This window comes from Homalodisca vitripennis, chromosome 8 (genome assembly GCF_021130785.1).
Source record: "Homalodisca vitripennis isolate AUS2020 chromosome 8, UT_GWSS_2.1, whole genome shotgun sequence".
Lineage (NCBI taxonomy): Eukaryota > Metazoa > Arthropoda > Insecta > Hemiptera > Cicadellidae > Homalodisca > Homalodisca vitripennis.
The window spans coordinates 74,574,680-74,597,234 of NC_060214.1; positions in this window are offsets into that span (position 1 = coordinate 74,574,680).

A 22,555-nucleotide genomic window follows, 5' to 3' on the forward strand; every position below is an offset into this window, starting at 1 on the left:
GCATTACAGAAGATCTATAAGCCTACTGGTATTGTGTGTTTTTTTAACTCCTTGTGAACAATGAACAGAAACTCGAGCCACTTCAATTTTTAAATAAATCTTCTTGTCCGCAGCAATTTAGATATCACGCCAACAAAATTGCTAAGGTAAATTGCCAAATCATGTTTTTGACAGCTTGCCTATCCTTAGATCTCACACCACGTGGTGTGCAACCCAAATTTCCACTAACTGGTCTTCCTCCTGAAATTCATAGTAGTGTTATTGGTTTAGCCATAAAAACTGGCGTTGAATTAACTAATCTAGTTTTGAATTCATACAAGACTCTTGCCCAACACCACGGAAAACAACTTAAACTGTTACATTTGGAGATTTCTAATAAGTATCAAGACGCAATTTATGACCTTAATATAATATTATGAAACTCACAGAAATTTATATCTAAAAAATTCAATTCGTTACATCTCAAGCTGTCAAATCTGCAAGCGAATTCAAAGAACTATTGCAATTCAACTGATAAATACCAAAATAATAGTCCAATTTCACGTAATTTTTGTGCTGGTAATAGTTCAATTTCTGATAAAAATAAAATACCTCCACTCCCCAATATCAATTCAGATTCTTATCTTTGTACTCCACAACAAACCTGTCGACAAACATCTTCATGTGTTACTGAAAACATTCTTGATAATCTAAATTTACTTCCAAATTTCCCAATAATTTCTACGTCTTTCTTTGAAATCCCTTCCAATTCCTCCGATAACGATCATTCAAATTCTTCCGACAACACTCCTCTGCAAACTACAACTTCTATTGAAACCATAAATACCAAGAATACCATGGATCGATATTAAGCCAAATCAACAGTCTTCATCCAATTGCAGCCACCAACTTAAGTCTGACAATCATAGCTACAACTTACGTCCATTTAACTACAGCAATGAAGAAACCTTGCGAATTGAAAACCTGTCTAACTATTCGCCAAATGTTCACGAAAGATCGATATTAGAAAAAGGCCTGACATTTTTACCCACACCAAGATTTGACCACTTCAAACTTGTTACGAATTCCCTTAATTTGCACGCAGTAGAAGATTAAAGTATTTTTTTACTGTCCAAAATACAGGAAATCAAAATATAACTGAAAAACTTCCTGACTGTTTATCAAAATTCAAAACAAATCCAGGTTGGGAACCTCCACCTTTACCAACTACTCATCCTGTTGAAGAATTCATAAATGTCGTCCTAGCCAATCTATCAAATTCCTGGTTTCCTAACAACTTAAATACTACCAAAAACTTATCTGAAAATGAATTTAGAGCAATTAAATTACTACGTGAAAACAAAGACATAATTATTTTACCCAGCGACAAAGGTAACTATATCGTTCTGATGAATTCTTTAGATTATATTGGTGAATCACAAAGACAACTGAATGACACATCAACATATGAAAAATTAGATGAAGATCCTTCTCCTCAACATAATGAACAAATCCAAAATTACCTTATGAAAAACGGTCCTCAAGAGGGATTGTCTCAGAAAGCCAATGAACTACTAACACCTAGATATCCTAGAACTCCGGTCTTTTACACTTTACCGAAAACACACAAACCTACCAGACCACCTCCTGGCAGGCCTATCATCTCCAGCTATGGATGCCCTACGGAAAGGATATCTGCTTATGTTGACGACATCTTGCAGCCGTTTGTAAGAACACTTCCTTCCTATATCAAGGAAACTAATGACTTTTTAACTAAATTAGCTCTAATTAATCAACCCTTGCCTGACGACATCTTATTGTGTACTGTCGATGTAGAATCTTTGTATACAAATATTCCTACAGATGATGGTCTCAGCGCTGCCCAAAATGACCTTGATTCACGCTAAAACGATTCGAAACCTAGTACTAATGTCATTCTCAAACTTATGACCATGATTTTAACCACAAATAATTTTAAATTTCAAGACCAAAATTACCTTCAAACTAAAGGAACTGCTATGGGCACACGGATGAATCCTTTTTATGCCAATCTTTTTATGGCACTATTGGAAAAGAATTTTTTAACCAGTCGAAATTATAAACCTCTAATTTGGTTCTGGTACATAGATGATATTTTTATAATATGGCAGCATGGTATCAAAAAACTTAACGACTTTCTTTTTAATCTCAATAAATTTAGCATTTAAAAATTTACATGGTCTATCTCACCAGATTCAGTAACATTCTTGGATATTGATGTATTCATTGAAAATTATAATTTGAAAACAAAAATTCATGTCAAAGACAGTAAAAAATCCAATATTTGCATTTCACCAGCTGCCATCCAGTTCACATTAAAAAATCTATCCCCAAGAGTTTATCAATAAGAGCAAAACATCTTTGTAGCAATCAATCTGACTTCCATAACTACATACACAGACTGTCCCATGTACTTTTTGAAAGGGGGTATCCAAAAAATCTTTTTGATAGACAAATCAGAGCACCTAAAAATATTTCCAGAGCTATTAATCCTAATGATCCTAAATTTATCACCCAATATTTTCCTGGCCTTCATAAAATAAACAAAATTCTAAAGGTTTCTTTTACTTTTTTGGAATCTTCCCCTGAAACTAGAAATTTATTTTCTAAGTCCCCCAAAGTAATTTTTAAAAAACATCCAAATTTACAAAACATTCTCTCTAGACCGAAATTAAAGTATGAGGGAAATCCAAAAAGTAATAACATCAAATGTAACGTGTGCAATCCTTGCAACAAGCCAAGATGCGGCATTTGTAAGATGTTAATAAATTATAAACAGTTTAAAAGTAGCACAACTGAAAAAGAATATCATATTAAAGGTAACATTGATTGCACTACAAAAAACATAATTTATCAACTAACCTGTAAATTCTGTCCCAAAGACTATATTGGAAAAACCATCACTCCATTAAGAGTGAGAATGACCAATCATCGATTTGATGTTGTTCATCAAAATTATGAGAGACCATTATCTGCTCATGCGATTCAACACAATCAAAATAAATTAGAAAATTGCTTCAGCCTAAAAGGAATTTACCATTTAGAGCCAAACCCCAATCAAAATACCAATCTGATAAATTTAAGAAATGTCGAAATCGCACATCAATTAATTTTAAAATCAAGGCAACCAGATGGGTTGAACCTAAAATCATTCTCTTTTCCTTTTTATAACAAAAAATTTTTTAGTTCTATGTAAACATTTACAAATATTCTACACACAGCTGATTGGAATCTTGTTGTTTATGGTATTTATTTGTTAAATTTTTTTGGTTATGTCTTTTGTTCTTGGTTTGAGTTCTGTTTATATGTTTTAATTCAGTGTGGTTCTGATGAAGGGTTCTGTGAACTCGAAAATTAAACATGAGCACTCAATTTTTTTTCTGTTTTTGTGTATACTTTAAAGTACTTAGAAGAGTATATATGTATATATGATTATTTATATATATATATATATATATATATATATATATACAGGGTGTACATAAAGTCCTGCACGGGTATAATATTTTCTGAACGATAACAGATAAATAAACAAGATTTGGTACATCAATACTACACCTAAAAATATACTTTTTGAAGGAACTATCAGTTTTCTGTTATATCATGGGGACGTCCCACAAGGAGTCAGAAGGAAATCTTAAATAGGAGCATAGGTCAATATGGACATCATTTTAAAGGGCTTATCTAGCAGAGTTTAATGCCGCAAACCGCACTCAAAAAGATTGATCCAGTACAAAATGGCGGCTGTTCAAAGATTTTACTTGGTTACATTTTATTAGTAGCCATAACCCCAGTAAAGCAAAACTGCAACCAAACAAATACTGCAGCTAACTACTACATTATGCCTGTCAGTTGTACAGAAGTGAATTATGACATTAGTTATCTCAAGGGTTACAAATTTGGTCCTAATATATTGATAACGGGGAAAACCTGATAACAGTATCAATTAGAAATCTCAGCGACCTATGACGATCGGAAACACTTCCTGTTACAACAATTCCAAATAATCATACTCATAATAATGAAATATTATAATCATAATCATATATAATATATTTTATATTTTATACAAAAATATAGTATGTATGTATAGTTTTTAAATAAAATGGTTACAAGAGCAAATTTAAAAAATTTAGGCTATTTATTTCACTAAAGAAAATATTTCCTGTTTACATGCCTATTTTTAGATTAATTACTCAAAAACTTACGTTTTAGGGGGTTTTAAATAATTCATATTTGCTGAAATAGTATTTTTAAACCATAATATCATGTTCGGCAAACCCGCAAACATTAACAAAACCATAAAAAACATTTTATTCAGAAATGTCAACCTCTTTTAGAACTCCATATACTGGAATTTTCAGACAGATAGAAGAGAAAGTTCTCGACACTACTGAGAGATTCCATAGATATACGGTACACGCTTATTCACAGAACACTAGCTTAACTACGAACATGCAAAGCTTATAGGTCAATTCTCTTTTAATTAACTACAAAAAAAAAACGCACGAAGACAGATAGACTGGTATTAAGAGGTATTTTGCCGGAACGCTGTGTGATAGAAGGCAGAAGAAAAACTTTGTAAACCTTACGAGTGATAGGCTCGTGATAGATGTAGATAGTGTGGCCACATGTGTTACTATGTAACATGTAAAAAGATATATGATTTCACTTAGAAATATATTTATTTTACGATATTGTCTTAGCCTTCGAGTTCACCTATAAAAATAATTTTTAAGGTTCTCTAATGCTAAGCCAAATTACTTTCCTTTGAAATGAAAATCGTAAATACCGATCTTAGAATGGGAGGTTAAATAGCGCTTTAGGAATAGGAAATAAATCTGCGTTTTAACTGACATAAAAAAGTTTCTGCTTTAGAATTAAAGTAAGAACTAGATGGACAAGTAAAAGGAGTGAACCAATTTGAATATTATGGCTTATTTGTATATACATAACGCACCTATGTTTTAAAACTACTAGTTATGGATAATACTAAAATTAATACACAAGTGATAATTATTCAAGTAATCCAGTTTATAATTATCAATTCAACATTTCATTGCCGGAATGGATTATTCAAACAGTAAAGACTAATAAATACTACATGCAATACCGGCAGCAATCTCCACCTTCAAGAATGTTAAGAGCAAACGTGCTTTGAGGATTTCCACACTCGCGCATTCACATATTGCTATGAACTCTACTGGATTATGAATCTGTTTCTCTGATATTGGATTTGTCCCTTTCACATAAGTCGTTTTCCCTCTTATAGATAAAATAAAGTGTTATTCTTGTAAAAGGTATAAGTTACAGATAAGGTAAAAAAATTTTATTTATGTTACAAGTCTTTATACTTGTCGTTACAAAATATGTCACTCAAAAAACGTATAGGCTAAATAGACTGAAATATAAAGTGTAGACAAGGTAGTAGATAGGTAAAATTAGTATTCCTAAACTAATATCTCATGAATAAATAAAGCAGTATCACTCTCTATATTGAGGTAAAGATATGAAATAAAATGTTTAATATTTGTTTATATACATATATGTAACTTTCAAGATACGTAACTTGAGTATTACTACAAGGATAATTTTCGGATACCGATCAGTATTTGCAGCTGTGAAAAAGGAAGTGCCTCAGGGCTCAGTACTGGCACCATTGTTTTTATTTTCTTTATCAATGATCTTCCTGAATATTTCGTTAATAATCACACTAGAGACTCACTTACGTGATCGCTCTTTGCTGATGAAAATTGTTTAATTGTTATCAAGCTAACCATGATCCTTTTTCCCAGCACTTTTTCACAGCCTTATCAAGACTCAGATTGGTTCCTCTTAAATAAACTATTTTTGAATCCATAAAAATGCTTATAATTGAATTTGACATTCAGACGAAACCAAATTTTTCAGCCTCCTCATTGGTTCTAATTCTAGATTCTACGTCGAGACTCGCACGTAACCAAATTGGTATAGCAGTTGAAAAGTGTCATTTGACCTGAGGTGCATTTCCTCCTTTTCGTCACAAGAAGTTCTGAAACTGTGTTTTGTTTTGCATATTTGAATTGAGGCATATATAAGTTCTTCAATTCTGAGGCTATTGCGATACAGAATTGTTTAATTGAATCTTGTTCCAACAAAAGAGAGATTTCAGAGTGTGGGGCTTGGGATAGCGGGAAAGTTATAGGGAGCATTGCCAATTAAGTGGAATTGTTTTATCATTTTATCATACATTAATATTTTTTTACAGACATAAAAATGGATTTTAAGTTCCTGATAGAAATACCACACAGGACACAAAACAAATCTCATAATAGAAAAATTTTGATTAACTACGTTTAAAACTCATTATTTAACTTTTGACAAAAATTCTTTAACATGTAAACGTTTAATTGTTAATGTTTCCAATGCATATAAACAATATAACGATCCAAAAAAAGTCCAAGTTTAACTTGAGGCTTGAGGGCTCACTTGGTCCGAAAGGCGTTTTACAGTCTTCATGAGGTCCTTGATGAGCCTACATGAAGTCAGCATGTCACACTGTAAATAAACTGTACATAAATCTAAAAAGTAATTTTAGCATTACTCCATCCTACATTTTATTATCTAATGCAACTTGTATGTGTTCTGATGCACTAAAAACTAGTTTTGCTTTGTATGTAGACTAAAAACTGTAAAGATCTAATGTGTCAACAAAACGAGTATTGAGTATATTATTGAGTACTTATGATATCTGGAAAAATTCATTACGTATTCTTCATAGTAAAAACCATCAGCATACAAATTTGTATTCTGGAAGCACTCAGAGAAAGTTTTGATCCTATAGAACTTTTAATTAATTGTCTAAGTTCACGATGTTGTCCACGTGCTTGGTTTTCATCAAAGCGTAACCCTCGACTAATCTTTACTAAGTTATCTACTTAATAATTTAAATTTATATAAAATCCGACTTCAATTAAACTTTAAGAAATTAATAAATTTATTGATTAATGGTAGTTATACAAAACATTTCACGAGATTTCCTATTGAATATCAAGTAACCTAATTTAATATCCTTCATATTGCTACAGTAAACACTTCTGAAAATGATTGATTGTAACGGGATGATACTCAAATCTACTAATCAATGTCAGAATAATTCTGAAAACGAAATGCTTTGCAGCTTTCAATAATACATTAAATATATAAGGCCAGATTGATAGCATGCTTTATCGATAGCAAACTTTGTGTAAGCAAATACAATGTAGTATGAAGGAGTTCTATGAAAGTTTCGAATTGGAAATAGACATGTTTATGGTACGTAATACTCGTATTTCAGGATATTTGCAAAGAGGTTTACGAGTAAAAGAATTCTTTGCTCATTATTACATATTAGCCTGCAAAGAAGCGTTTCAGGAAGGAATCAATTATATGAAACACACGGTATAGTAAAATGGTCCATATGTATATATATATATATATATATATATATATATATATTTTTTTTTTTAAATCATTGGAAAAAAATATTAGGACCAGAGTAAATTAAAATTACTATAAATATACACTTTATAACACATTTATTGATCAAGGGATGAAAGAAAACCATCATAATTAGGTGTGTGAAATATAATTAACTTGAACCAGAAGTGCTCATACAGGTGAAACGCCTACGAAATTGCCTGTGAAGGCGTAGTAACTGCTAGTGCTTTTATGTTTGTAATTTTCTTTTAAATTCAAATATTGCACGTGTTTTGTATACAGATTTCGTTTTAATGTATTACAAATTTTCGTTTTATAGAGTAAATTTATATTTTGTTATGTAGATTATAGTATTAAATAAATATAATATAATTGTTACATATTTTTTATATTTAACAAAAAAAGAATAGCACATAATATAATCAACTTTTAACAATTATTTTTACTTGTATTCAACTACTAACGACGCCACAAATCCTCCGTAAAGTTGTGTTTTTGGCTTTCAGTAAATTTTTATATGAGTTTGTATTGCAATTTATCATTGCAGAATGTTCTTAAAGACTTGAAAAATGGTTTTGAAAGGAAGAGTTATATTGTTCCTGTAAGAGTAGGAAAGTTGCTTCCTCCGTCAGTTTCGTGGAGACTTTATTGAAATTCTGTCTGGTTTTTATATATTCAGATAATGTTTCTTATATTTCATTACTTAAATCATTTTAAAATTTTGCAAATTAGTTTTGTATGCATTATTATGTAATGAAATTTAGCTTTTGGAAAAAAATTGCTTCTTTTAATGTAGCACAACTACCGTAGTACAAAATATCACAGTTTGAAATAAATAACGGTTAAAAATAGTGTCAATAAAATATCGATATTGCAACTTTACCTATTAACTTCGTTATAGTAAAAAATATTACAAATCATTGCATCCATATCATGCACCTTATCGATGGTTTCCTATGTGGTGACTTCAACAGCCCGATCGGAGCGTGCTTCATTTTCCCCGCTTCTCCGATCTCGTTTAAGGTCATTGATACAAAAGTAAATATCTTATATGTTGGTGCAAAACCCACATGGACTTCATCCAAGTCGGATTTGATCTGCACCACTCTCCAACCATTGAAATGAAAGTGTTTAATGACCGCAAGTAATTTTATTTTTCCACCATAAGAACTAACAACGCAGTTACCACTTCAGCTGGCTGCCAACAATCAACTACTAAAAACCGTCACTCAAAACTAACTTTCTGTAATGTCCGAGGAAATATTAGGCCTACTACACATATATGTATATATATATATATATATATATATATATATATATATATATATATATATAATTTCAATAAACATTGAATCACAAAAAGTATTTGCTCCGCCGGGAGTCGAACCCGGATCTCTCACTTGCCGGGTGAATGTGCTACCATTACACCACAGAGCGTATTCACCCGGCAAGTGAGAGATCCGGGTTCGACTCCCGGCGGAGCAAGTACTTTTTGTGATTCAATGTTTATTGAATTTAAATAAGGCTATTGCCATTTATACAATTTAATGTATACATATATGTATAAATGTAAATATATATATAAATAAATAAATATATATATATATATATATATATATATATATATATGCTTATTTCTGTTTTGATACTACACATGTCCCATAGTTTATGACAACACATCGGTTACGTACCTTAACTGAAAAATTAAGTGATTTAAATTTTTTATTCATCCACAGTGGCCTATAATACACTGGTAACTACTGGAATTGCTGGAAAAACTCAATAAAAATCATAGAATGTTTTCTAAATAATTTTAAATATTTTACCGGTATTAAGAAAACCCGACTTCAGGTTTCCAAGGCAATGTTTTTTTTCAATGCCATTTATAATGAATGAGAAGATTTGATTATCTTCTAGAGACTATAATTTATCTCTGGAGTGTGAAAAAATGAATTTCAGAAAAGAAAAATGCGCATGGTGTTCCTGTTTTCCATTACTAATAATATTTTCAAACATATATTAAGTCTAAATAATCACAAAGTCAATAATAATAATACACATAGTACTGTCATGGTTGAATTAATCTTTTGGGATTGTTTTAAAAGAAATATTTATTCCAGGAATATTGCTACGTCAGAAACAACACATCGTGTAGTAGAAGGCCTATTGTATCCTCGAAGTTATTCATTTCTCCAGCTTTAATTAGATTAAACTGAGGCAACCCGACCTGTCTTCACGCGCTTTTGTTAAACAGATTCAATAACCCTCCCTCGTGTTTTTATTGCATAAACCTGTTTACGTTTCCATACATTGGAGATAAAACCTTGAATTGTTTATGTTTTTTATATTAACATTAAATTTACTTCTGTACAGACCATAAACATTAAGATTACAATATTTAAAAAAATATTTCTTGTATGAAAAGGATTTTATGTGATGTCAAATTTGAGATTATAAAGGGCATTTTTAAGATTTCTTGGCTTTCCAAGCTTCGTTAAGTAAAGCTTTATAATTATTGAATCTCCTTAATATTCACACATTGTATTAAATACTAGCTGTTTATAGATACCCATTGTCCTGTCAGATGATTTAGAAAATCATATAATACATTTTGCAGCATTATCATTATCATCTAGAAGTTGAGCTTTAAAACACAACCCCCTTTTTCTAATTATTTTAGTTCTAATTTTTTAATGGATTTATAAGACTAAATTTGTTTCAGAAATTGAAGTTAGGAAATGCTTATTGTCGGCATCAGAAACAAGCGAGATAGGAACTGAACTAATATTTTATTTGTTTTCCTTAAAATTACTGGCCATTTTTCTTTGCAACAATATTAACAATTTTCAAATAAAGTGATATTTAATAACCACCCCGTTTCATAAAAATTTGTAAATTTAGGATGGAATTACTGCATAAAGCAATTGCTTCATAAGTAGCTATTAATCAATCGAAAGCACATGGATGTATATATTTGTATATACAACTGTGTTTTCAGGGTTTTGCTTACTTTAACCCAAACAGGGTGGAGTTGAAAACACAATTTTATAGATAAGGCTCTTCGAAGTAGCCACAGAGTTGATAACAACTTTAGAACTTTTTCTAGAACAAGAAGTAAGTTAAGTAACATTAACTTTCACATTGAATCGGACTTGACAGAGAGGAAAATAACATCTGGACCAAGAATTTCTATTTTGTTATTTATGGCATTTTGTTCATTGCAATTTCTATACACACACAAATGTGTCACTGTATATCTGTTTCTTAATATAACCTCTTATATTAAATATATTATATTTATAATAATAAACAATGAACATCAATTCATATGTTATGCAACTTTTCCTGCAGATATTTAAAGGTTGCGGCTATCATATAAATGAAATCAAAATTGTATAGTTAGTCGCTAACCAGCAAACAGTTTAATCTAATAAATCTATTAACTGTCAAGATTTCAAAATCAAACCGACATACACAATATAATACCTGACTTAAGACCGTATATTTATTACTGAGCAACAAAGTGTACGCTGAATTTTAAGCTGATGTACCTTCTATAAGACTATACACGAGGGAGTGTTGTCTAAGAAACGAAATAAGAAATTTAAATTATGAATATTTACTTTTCTTAGTTGTGGTATTTCTGAATAAGGTATTTAATGGTAGGTATTGTAAGTTTTAATCATGTTAAAATGTTTATTTATTTCAAACCTGTTTTACCATTTAGTGTTTTATTACGTTTTCTTTATTATTTGGAATGGTACAATCAAATTTGTAAATTTAAACCCACTATATGTGCTTTTATGCATTTTCTTTCAATATTGGTGATAATTGTCTGAGCTTTATTGAATTTTATTATTTTTTGTCAGTGAAAGCTTTCTTTTCTATCAAACTGTCTCTCTATCTATCTGTCTCTCCCCACGAGATCTCAAAACGTACTGAACTATGGGCTTGGAATTGTACATTAGCTTCATTTTCTATCAAACTGTCTCTCCCCACGAGATCTTAAAACGTACTGAACTATGGGCTTGGAATTGTACATTAGCTTTATTTTCTATCAAACTGTCTCTCCCCACGAGATCTCAAAACGTACTGAACTATGGGCTTGGAATTGTACATTAGCTTTATTTTCTATCAAACTGTCTCTCCCCACGAGATCTCAAAACGTACTGAACTATGGGCTTGGAATTGTACATTAGCTTTATTTTCTATCAAACTGTCTCTCCCCACGAGATCTCAAAACGTACTGAACTATGGGCTTGGAATTGTACATTAGCTTTATTTTCTATCAAACTGTCTCTCCCCACGAGATCTCAAAACGTACTGAACTATGGGCTTGGAATTGTACATTAGCTTTATTTTCTATCAAACTGTCTCTCCCCACGAGATCTTAAAACGTACTGAACTATGGGCTTGGAATTGTACATTAGCTTTATTTTCTATCAAACTGTCTCTCCCCACGAGATCTCAAAACGTACTGAACTATGGGCTTGGAATTGTACATTAGCTTTTTTTCTACCAAACTGTCTCTCTATCTATCTGTCTCTCCCCACAAGATCTCAAAACGTACTGAACTATGAGCTTGGAATTGTACATTAGCTTTATTTCACTGAGTTCGATTATGGTTCCAGTTACTTCGTGACCGACTAACCGTTAAAGAATATTTTGACATTGGTCTTAAGCATAAGCGTGATGGCAACGAGAAAAATGCACAATATTCAAATTTGTAGACTAATTCATGACTATTAAGAGACCAAAACTAGGCAATACATATTGCTTTAAATTTATATACATTGCCTACTAAATAAAGGCAAAAATATATTTATATATTAAAAAAAAATTTAAGTAATTTTTAAACTAAAGTAAACCATATTTGTATTTTCAGACGACTTTTATAAAAAGCCATCATTCACTTCATTTTAATAAAATATAGTACCCTTAGCACTAGCAATATTGTTTATCAAAGTGTTTCCCCTCTACTGATAGCTTTTATATTTTACAGTTATTAATGTTTCAATAGTAAAATAAACCAAAGGAAACATAATAGTTTTTTTATTTTGAAAGCGAATCACTGCTACCATAGTCGTCCGGAATCGGCAAGTAACACGCTCTTGCGGACGACGAAGTTAGGTGCCAATTGCTAAATATTTTTGTTAATCATGTATTTGGTATCTTCACTTGCTGTTAAAAGGGAACTAACGGTATTTAAAAATCTAATAAACGAGCTATATTAATTTCTGCACATTTCCAATTACCGGATATTAGGAATTTAAGCTAGATCTACTATGTCAGGTATGCTAGGCAATGGGATGAAAACGGGTTTATATCATCGTTCTTAGGATTATGAGTATTTGCATTGGATTATGTATTTTGGATTATGAGTATCTTAATGTTATAATATTTATAATATTACGGTATTATTAATTAGTTGAAGTGGGTCACTTTAAAGAGCTGTGTCTCAGAAAAAAGTCTTAAAACTAAAATCAAAGTCATTTATTAGTAGTGGATTTCTTAAACAAATAGCTATAAAGAGTGAAAAGATTCCTAGATTTAGAATCTAATTATGTTAATATTAATATAAAACAGGTTTATAAGATTTTGACGTGCACCAAAATGAAGAAATTTAAAATTCACTATAAATAGTAAAATTGCATTAAAATAAATAATATAATACATTTGGATATTATCTTGACGTTATAATTTATTTTTCAATCTCTGTCTGGAAGATATAATATATCATATCTGGATATATTATATCAATAATATGTAATATATTATATAATACATTATTTTATTTTATACATTATGGTTGTATAAAGTCCACACGAAGTAAACACTTTATGGAGTGTTTTTTAATATTAAAATTTTAATAGAATAATACAGCGTTAATGATTATATTTATGCTACACATAAAATTATTACAGTAATTTATGCCGAAGTAGATAATTTCGTACTGTTGTTACAACGTGAGAAACATTGTGCTTATTTCTTAGTATAAAATCACAAAGTTATACATATGACTTCAGAAAACCTAGCATAAAACTTATAGAAAATTATAAACGATAGAGATAGTTTCTAATCACGGTACATTAACTGGAGCTAACACTGTAGTTTTTAGTACATGCGTCAGGTAATCACATTGTTAGTAATGCCAATAGAACATGTAGCAAGCTAATCACATCCTTAGGTTACCGATTCCAGTTGATTATTGAATTATTACGTTGAATTCTAGTTGCTCAGTTATCAAACTGGTTAATTAAGGGTTATCAAAAAATCCTTAGCAGTGCAAATAGAACATGTAGCAAGCTACTCACATACTTAGGTTACCAATTCCAGTTGATTATTAAATTAAAACGTTGAATTCTAGTTGCTCAGTTATCAAACTGGTTAATTAATTGTCATCAAAAAAATCCTAAGGATTGCAAGTAGAACATCTAGCAAGATAATCAAATCCTTAGGTTACCAATTCAAATTGATTATTGAAGTATTACGTTGAGTTCTAGTTGCTCAGGTATCAAACTGGTTAATTAAAGCTGAACAATAAATCCTTATAATATTTATATATGTCTGTCTAAATAATTTAGGCGAAAGCCTTAGTTTTTATCACAAAAGTCTTGATATTAAAGACAGATTAGATTTTTATATTACAATATTAAAATTGTATATTTAAAATATACATTTACAAGGAAGAGAATGAATGCCGAGTGATTCCTTTCATAAAATTACCAGTAAAAATCACTATGATTAAAAAAATGTGTTTTAGACACTCAGAATCCCATTTTCAGCCCTCAAGAGGTGTGATTATGTACATAATATATTTTGTATTCAAATTATCTTAGGCTCTATTCTTTACACAGTATACATTATTCCATTTTCGGACCCTCAAGAGGTGTAATTATGTATATAATATATTTTGTATTCAAATTATCTTAGGCTCTATTCTTTACACAGTATACATTATTCCATTTTCGGACCCTCAAGAGGTGTGATTATGTATATAATATATTTTGTATTCAAATTATCTTAGGATATATTCTTTAGACAGTATACAATACTCCGTTTTCTGACCCTCAAGAGACGGGATTGTGAGTAATGACAGGTTGTACACACTATGAGTTTTAAATTTTGATATAACAAAACCTAATTGTGAACGAATTTTAATGTAATATATTAAATATTTTATGTAATTTTGTTTGTGTGCAACTCATTAAAAAAAAATCTAGTAGTCGTTCCCTGGTTAACAGTCCGATAGCAGCACTGCTATGTGATTATAGGAGTCATAAGAAGCTTCACTCAATATCTGTAATTTCTCCCTAACATCGTTTTGTTTCATCCATTTGCCTGTGTAATACTATTTTTTTACTCAAATAAATATTTGTATTTTGTATTAAGTGTTCAATTTTATGATAGTATGTACATAATATAACGTAATGTAAAATTTGATACATTTTTGTATTATTTACTAAAAATTATTATAATGCTAAGGTAACAATATCCACAGTATAGGAATTTTAGGATATTATTTAGGGGTTAGGATATCTCAATCTAAGTCAATCACGGCTAACACGTAATTCTACTGAAATAAACTTTGTAGCTTCCACTCATTCACAGTAGCCTGCAAATGCTTACACATAAGTACCTGTAGATATTTATATTATATTTATTGATTCAAACAATTTGTTGGGTGATAATTACCTAAGCTTATCATTCAAGTGGTCTGTAAAATTTCATTTATATATGTATGTATGCCTTCCTGCGGGATAGTAAGGGAAATAACTGACTAACAGATTTCAAACTTTCATTAAGCTACATTTGTATGTAAGCAACATTGATTTTCATGAAGTTACTTTATAAGATTTAGTTAGCATAAGTTACAAATTTTTAAATTGGTATTACAAGGAGTACCTCAAGAATCCAATGAGACATATAAAAATAAATGTGGAAAGGTTTAATTTACTCTTTGTAAATGTTTAGCCAAGCTACACCCCTCATGTTTAAGCCAAAATGACGTCACGGTATATTTTTTGGGAAAATGCAAAAAGGCTTCACTGTAACAGCGATAACGGTTTCCGTATTATTTACGAATATGCTGTATGAATCATTTTCACCATGTGGTAGTTTCTTACCTTTCAGTGCAATAATGGAAATATTTGTTTGGCGTAACTCACTAATTAATTTATGCAATAAGAAAATTACATGTTTAATAATTTGTTCAAATCTAACTTATGCATAATTTACATAATTTATAGACAAAGATAATACTTACAGACTAACTATTACAGTTTCCAGTGCTGGTTGCAGCTGTTGCTATATTACTTATGTATTCTTAATGAAACTTCTTACTGAAGCCCCAAGTATAACTTCTTTACAGCTTTAGAACTGATAATGAACTAAGTGACAGCGTCTGATATTTGTAGACTGATAAATATAAACTTAACTTGATGTCAAATTTGACGGTATAATTTATCTCATTTTTTAGTTGCTTGACTTACGACACACACACACACACACACACACACACACACACATATATATATATATTTTAAATTTATTATTTTGGTTATAGTGAAATTTTTGTCTACAACACAGCATTGCAACATTGCCAGAAGTTTATAATACCGTATAAATATTCATTTTCTTAGTTGAATTTATTTTTCTCCATTTGTGAGAAAAATAAATTGTGGGCTCTTTTATTTTATTAATGACATACTCAGATTTACATTTTCTGAATTATATTATTTTATTAAAAACTATCTTTGAATGCCACCGAATATGAAAATATATTGCCCTTAAACAAAATGTTAAATCTCTGAAAAACATTGTGTATGATCAAGATATACAAGTTTTATGTTTGTCAAATTTTATTTAATAAAAAAAAATATAAACGAAAATCTTATAACTGCGCTTGAAAAGGAAATATATCTCTAGTTTATAAACTATGTTATTGTCACAATGCTATTGAAGAAGCAGAATCGCACAAAAAGAATAAGTTTAATTTTATCAGAGTGTGTGGTAAGGTTTGGTTATTTGGAGAATCTTTGTGGAATTAGTGATATATTGGTGTTTTTAATCTCCTTTCCCATAAAAAAGTATATTGTGGGTAGTACTGAATAATACACAAATTAATATCAATTAAAATGAAGTATATGGATAATATGAATTGTTAAAATTCCTTTATTAAAGAGGTCGAATTAAGACTGTGAAGACCTCTCTACATATAACCTTAAATATACAAAATTTCATTCTAATTAATGGTAGTGGTTTTTTAAGGAAAAGTTTTCTTCATTTATTGCTTTTTGTGAACTTATATGCAGGTGAAACACGCGCCGACGGTCGGGGACCACAGTGAAATGGCTCGACGGAACTTGTCACAGCCGTACACATTTGAAAATTGCAAGCAAACAAAGGCAACGTTTTCTAATAAATTTAAAATTATTTACCTCCCTTTCACATCAGGGCATCTTAATATAACTGCCTTTAATAAAGAAAAATTATGAATATAAAATACCTGTCTAGGTGTAATTGATTCTCTCATTTTTCAATATATCATTATTTCAGTAAAATGAACAAATTTATTTAATATATGCTTTTTTTTGAATGTATTAAATATTTTTTCAAATAACCATAACTGTTTCTTAGCAATGTATGAAAAACACTCTTTTTGTGTTTTTTTATTCGAAAAATCACGATTACGACAGATGAAGAGCAAAAACACAAGCCACATTGCACAGGCGAACATGGGACTCCCCACAGCTGTTTGTATAATCCAGTACTTGACTGAGCCAGTACGGTTCATTGCTAAATGGTCTCTTTACTGTGCAGTAACTGAAGTACTTTGTGCAGGTCTGGACCCGATTGAGTTTATATGTTCCACTACCCGAAGGTATTTGTAGAATTCACTTCTTGACTGAGGCAGTACGGTTCATTGCTAAACGGTTTCTTTGCGGTGCAGTAACTGAAAACCTTTGAGCGGCTCCGTACCCGATTGCGTATATTTGTTCCACTTCCCGATGGTATTTGTACAATCCATTACTTGACTGAGCCAGTACGGTTCATTACTAAACGGTTTCCTTTACGGTGCAGTAACAGAAGACCTTTGAGCGGCTCCGGACCCGATTGAGTGTATTTGTTCTGCCCGATGGAATTTGTGGAAATCACTACTCGACTGAGCCAGTACGGTTCAGTACTAAACCATGTGTGTAAGGCCCAATTCACAATGGTCTCTATACCAATAATCTTAGATGTTTCTTTGGTTACAACTCAAATGCATTTAGTTCCAAGTGCTTTAAACACTGAATATATTACTTACTTCAACGTGTAGTTTAGTTCTGTTTTAACCCAAAAATACTACCACGTAATTTTCTACTAACATGTTTTAAATTATGTGTATCTACATAATTTTATTTAAAATTAGTGTTATATTATTTTTTTAGAAAACCAAACATTTCTAAAAGTTTTTTTACAACGGTTTGTTCTTTTTTTAAATATTTCAATTTCTTTAAAATATGACAAATTTTCCTATAAAAACGTAACAAATGTACTGTTATTTCGTTATTTTCAAAGGAACAACGTAAACTATGCGTTATTTCATTGTTTAACATAAGAAAGGCGAAACCACGACATTCTAGATTGTACCACCTGTTTTTTTTTTTAATACAACATGTTCGGTATAATAAATTATAACATTTAACTTTTAAAGGCTTAATGGTAAAATGAAACACTATGTAATTTTAAAAAGTCTTCAAAATATTTACCCAGGAAGATGTAGATTAAATTGTGTTTAGTTTTATAAAGTTTAGTATAAACATATATATTAACAGAGAGCATAAATACAGTTCATCACCTCAGACAGGTTTACGTGCCAAGGGCGAATTACCGATGAAGTTTGGGCTAGACAGCGTAATTGAGTTATTTACGATTTCATGTCTCACCATACGTTGAATCATCCTGAACCAGTTTTACAGGTGAAATTATACAAATAACATATTTTATTTTAAAAATAATGAACTCTTTTTAAGTGGCTTTACTCTTAGTACGTGGATTATGAGTTTGACAATGCGATAAACAAATGTAAGTATAATGTTTTTATACATAATATGACAAATATAATTTATGGTTTTATAGTCCAGGAACCTAGGGTGAATTTGTATTATGTAGCGACACAACGTGGTCTTCCTAAAAATGCACAGAAGAACTTTTATTAAAAACAAATCTTGAAAAATATTGGTGGAATCAAAATAGTATATAACGAAAAGTTATTAAATGTTCAAATGTTTGTTCTCGGATGTTATTTGTCCTTGCGTATGACTCATAATATTGGTAACATCAACGTCATACAAGTTTTAAAACGATTAAAATCGTCAATTTAAGTGTGCATACATTCATTTACTTTTCTGGTTGTTCGTATGAAGATTGTTAAGCTGAAAAAATGTGCTCTGAGTAAAAATTATTGTTGAATATTTTAAACCATTTCATACACTGCTATTATCTTGAATTCCACTAAAACTAGCGTTGCTGACTAAACATTTTTCTGACGAAAAATTCTTCTATCGATTCCAAGAAAAATGGAATATGTGCTTATGCAATAAATACATGCTCTCAGCTAGTTCCTATAACATTTGTGAATATAAAAGGAATTAATGAAGTGAAAAACGTCAATATGGTGAAGTTAACGGTAAAAGTATGGGAGTGACGATATCCGAGCGGTCTAAGACGTTGGACTTCGAATCTGAGTTAGAGATAGCGCAGGTTCGAATCCTGTCTGTGACCGTTGCAACTTTTATCAGTACCATCGACCTTGTACTGTATCGAATCTCCCTCTTATTCTGCTTGATAAGATCCAGTGGCCCATGAGGATGGGCAGAGTAAGACAAAAGGAAATCGGCTTCTCCTTTAATAATAATAATAAAAAAAATGTTCGCCCGACTCTTTATATATGACTTAGCTGATTGCAACACACAGTGATTGGAGACATGACATAAACAAAACAATTTAAAATCTACTTAGATTTCCAACTTGTCACAATATGATTCCGTATTATTAGAATTTTGGAAAACCTTTTATTTTACTGGTACATTCCAGTTTAAATATTAAACGTTCAATGCATTTCAAGCGATTAAGGGAACTAAGCATTCATAGTTTTACATGTCTCTGATAATACTTTGGATTTGATAATCGTTACGTGATCAAAAATATAATACAATGTACACGAATTTATATTTCTTATAAAATTTCTCACCTTAGTTGGAATTAGAGTATATATATGCATATGTATACTTACTATATATATAACATACTAGGATAGTAGAGATCTATGAAACTACATCTAAAAGTGAACATAAATTGCCTGGTAGATTGATAAAAAGATATATTGAGCAAAATCTAAGAAATAATAAAATTTACTTTGTAAAATATTAATCAGTAATAACGTGGAAAAGTTTCATCAGGGTGTTCACTACTGTAAAAGTTATGTTTTAAACTTATCTGAGCTTAGATGTTATCCCACTTAAAACCGATTTACATAAAATTCAAACTCAGTCGATTGAACAGTGATAGCCTAGTGGAATTACGCAAATTCATTCCTTCCTCTATATGTTATAATGTATCATAGTGGTAATATGTTTTTATTATTTTAAAACAATTATAATTATGTACGTCATTTTTTGCTATATTTTTAACATCATTAACGCATTTTTATTTTATATTCGATCCTTAAAGTAATATTACATTGACGGTTAAGTAGTTGATGCATTAAATTAGTTCGTACTATATTTGATAAATGTTTCGCATAATATTTGTTAATAAAAATACTTACTTTAGTACCTTTTAAAAACTATGCTCAATTTAAAAAGTTTTGTTTTGGAATGTGTGTAGAGGAAACGATATTGATATTAATGTTAAGCATAAAAGAAGTGTTTGCATTTATAAAGAGTGAAAGAGTCTGAGAGGGATCAAATGCAGGTACACAAAAGTACTTGTTTAAAAAGACGTCTTCTATAAATTAAAGAAGATGGAAATGAGAGAAATTTTTGGGAGATTTATTTTCTTTTGAGAAAGCAAAGCTTTATATCAAACGGTGCCTACGACTCGGCATTTAAGCGTCATGTAAATGTTTGAAGAACTGTTCAAAGTGAATCTCTTTGTGTTAAAGAAACATTTCCCTTAAGAGTTGTCATTAATGTTTGATACTTACACTTTTCTGTACTTTACTGTTCAAAATTGTTTGAGGTAAGAAAATAATTTATCATTAACGAATCAAATACATTATATTCAGCTAGAGTTAGTTTAGTATTTACAATATTCTTCGGTATCTTCGTATAGTTCAGATAATCCAAAATGAACTGGTGAGTTGCGCCGTTGACCAATGACCTCATCGTCCAATCTAAAGGCCAACTCGCATTAGTGAACACGCCACTCGTACATCGGAACCGTTCTGCAGTTATAATCCGGTCGCGGTCACTTACAAAGACTCGTACTTTGGTCTCTTTTTGGCAGAGTAGTTCCATCTTAGATCTCTTAGCCCTCTTTTGTCGTACCGTACTCATTAGAAGTTGTACCCTCGGAGTCGATCTGGCCATCACATGCTCCGGTCAACAAAGGCCAAGACCTTTGTTATAGGTTGTATTAGAAGTTTTGTTGTGGGTCTCGATGCTCTTTTTCTCGTTCTCATTTTTATTATACGTGCACTTTGCGAATGCGGTTACCAAAGTAGTGCTAAGCCGAACACACCCCTCGTGTACGATAAACAGATCATTCCTCTCTAAGCCTGCACCCTTATATTAATGCCAACAACAATATACATGTGTTACAAGTGACCCGTTCTTACATGGATGTATTAATTAATTGATAAACTTAACAATGCTATATGTCATATACCTATTGTTTTAGATGTAAAGCATTTTTATTTACTATAATAGTGGTAAGCTACTATTTATATTCTTATTTTATTGTTGTTACACAGTTTAATACTGTTTATCATTCTTGTACATCGGCTGGATTTTTATTGTATTTATGCCTTGGTATTTTTCACATCTTAAACATTTTTCCCCTAATATTGTTAATATATTACATTTTGCACATAAGACTTGAAAAATTTAGCAAGCTGTTGGAATGTAAATATTTCAAATAAATAACCTTTGAAATATTTAGGTTAAGTTAAAGAGCTAAGATTTACTACTTTTAGTCTACTATAAAGTTTAATATTGAATGTATCTAAAACATACGGTACATTTATTAGTTATGTTACTGGTAAATTCAAAGAACAATATTTAGCAACGTATTTATTTACCATGAATTTATAAAGAGTACGTTAAACGTACTTACAAGCTTTGTAAGTTCCATAACGATAAATTATAAGGATTTTAATAAAGCAATGACCTTATAGCATTTGTAAAGAACCAGCCCTATATTGACTGATAATGTTATGTTAATAATTCATTCCAAAAGCGATTCATTAGAAGTAAATTTTTCTTTTAGCATATTACGTGATTCTTATAACAATTATGTTATGTGATTTATACTCCATTATTTCATCGACATTGGCTTTACTAATTTGCACTGTTTTGGGAGGTATCACTTGTAGTTTTCAATACACAGAGAATTGGATCTCGAATTTGTTTAGACGATCGTCTTCTTCCTCAATCGGTAAAGTAGGTAGATTTTGCAAGAAAAGTCTAGTGTTAGCTTTATTTAAATTATTTATCCTCATGGGATTTATATATTATCAGAAACTTAAAAATCCATTCGATATACATAAAAAGACTTGTTTCAAAAAGTTTTAAAAATAATATAGGCATTATGAAACAGTTTAATTGTTTCACTTGGTTTAAAAAGAAATATACGTTAATCTTTTAACTTTAACCAGTCGCCATATTGTAAAGAAATGGTGTACCAAGCTTGTCATCAAATGTAGTCGAGGTATTTAAACATAAATGTTTGTACCAAATATGAACTTCATACATCATTCCTATAGTCAATTGTTTGTAATTTAAAAGTTTTTATGTGATCGACATATAATAGATATCTCGAAAATGTTCATGGTACTAATAAATACTTGTCGCAAACGTTTTTGTAAGGTTTA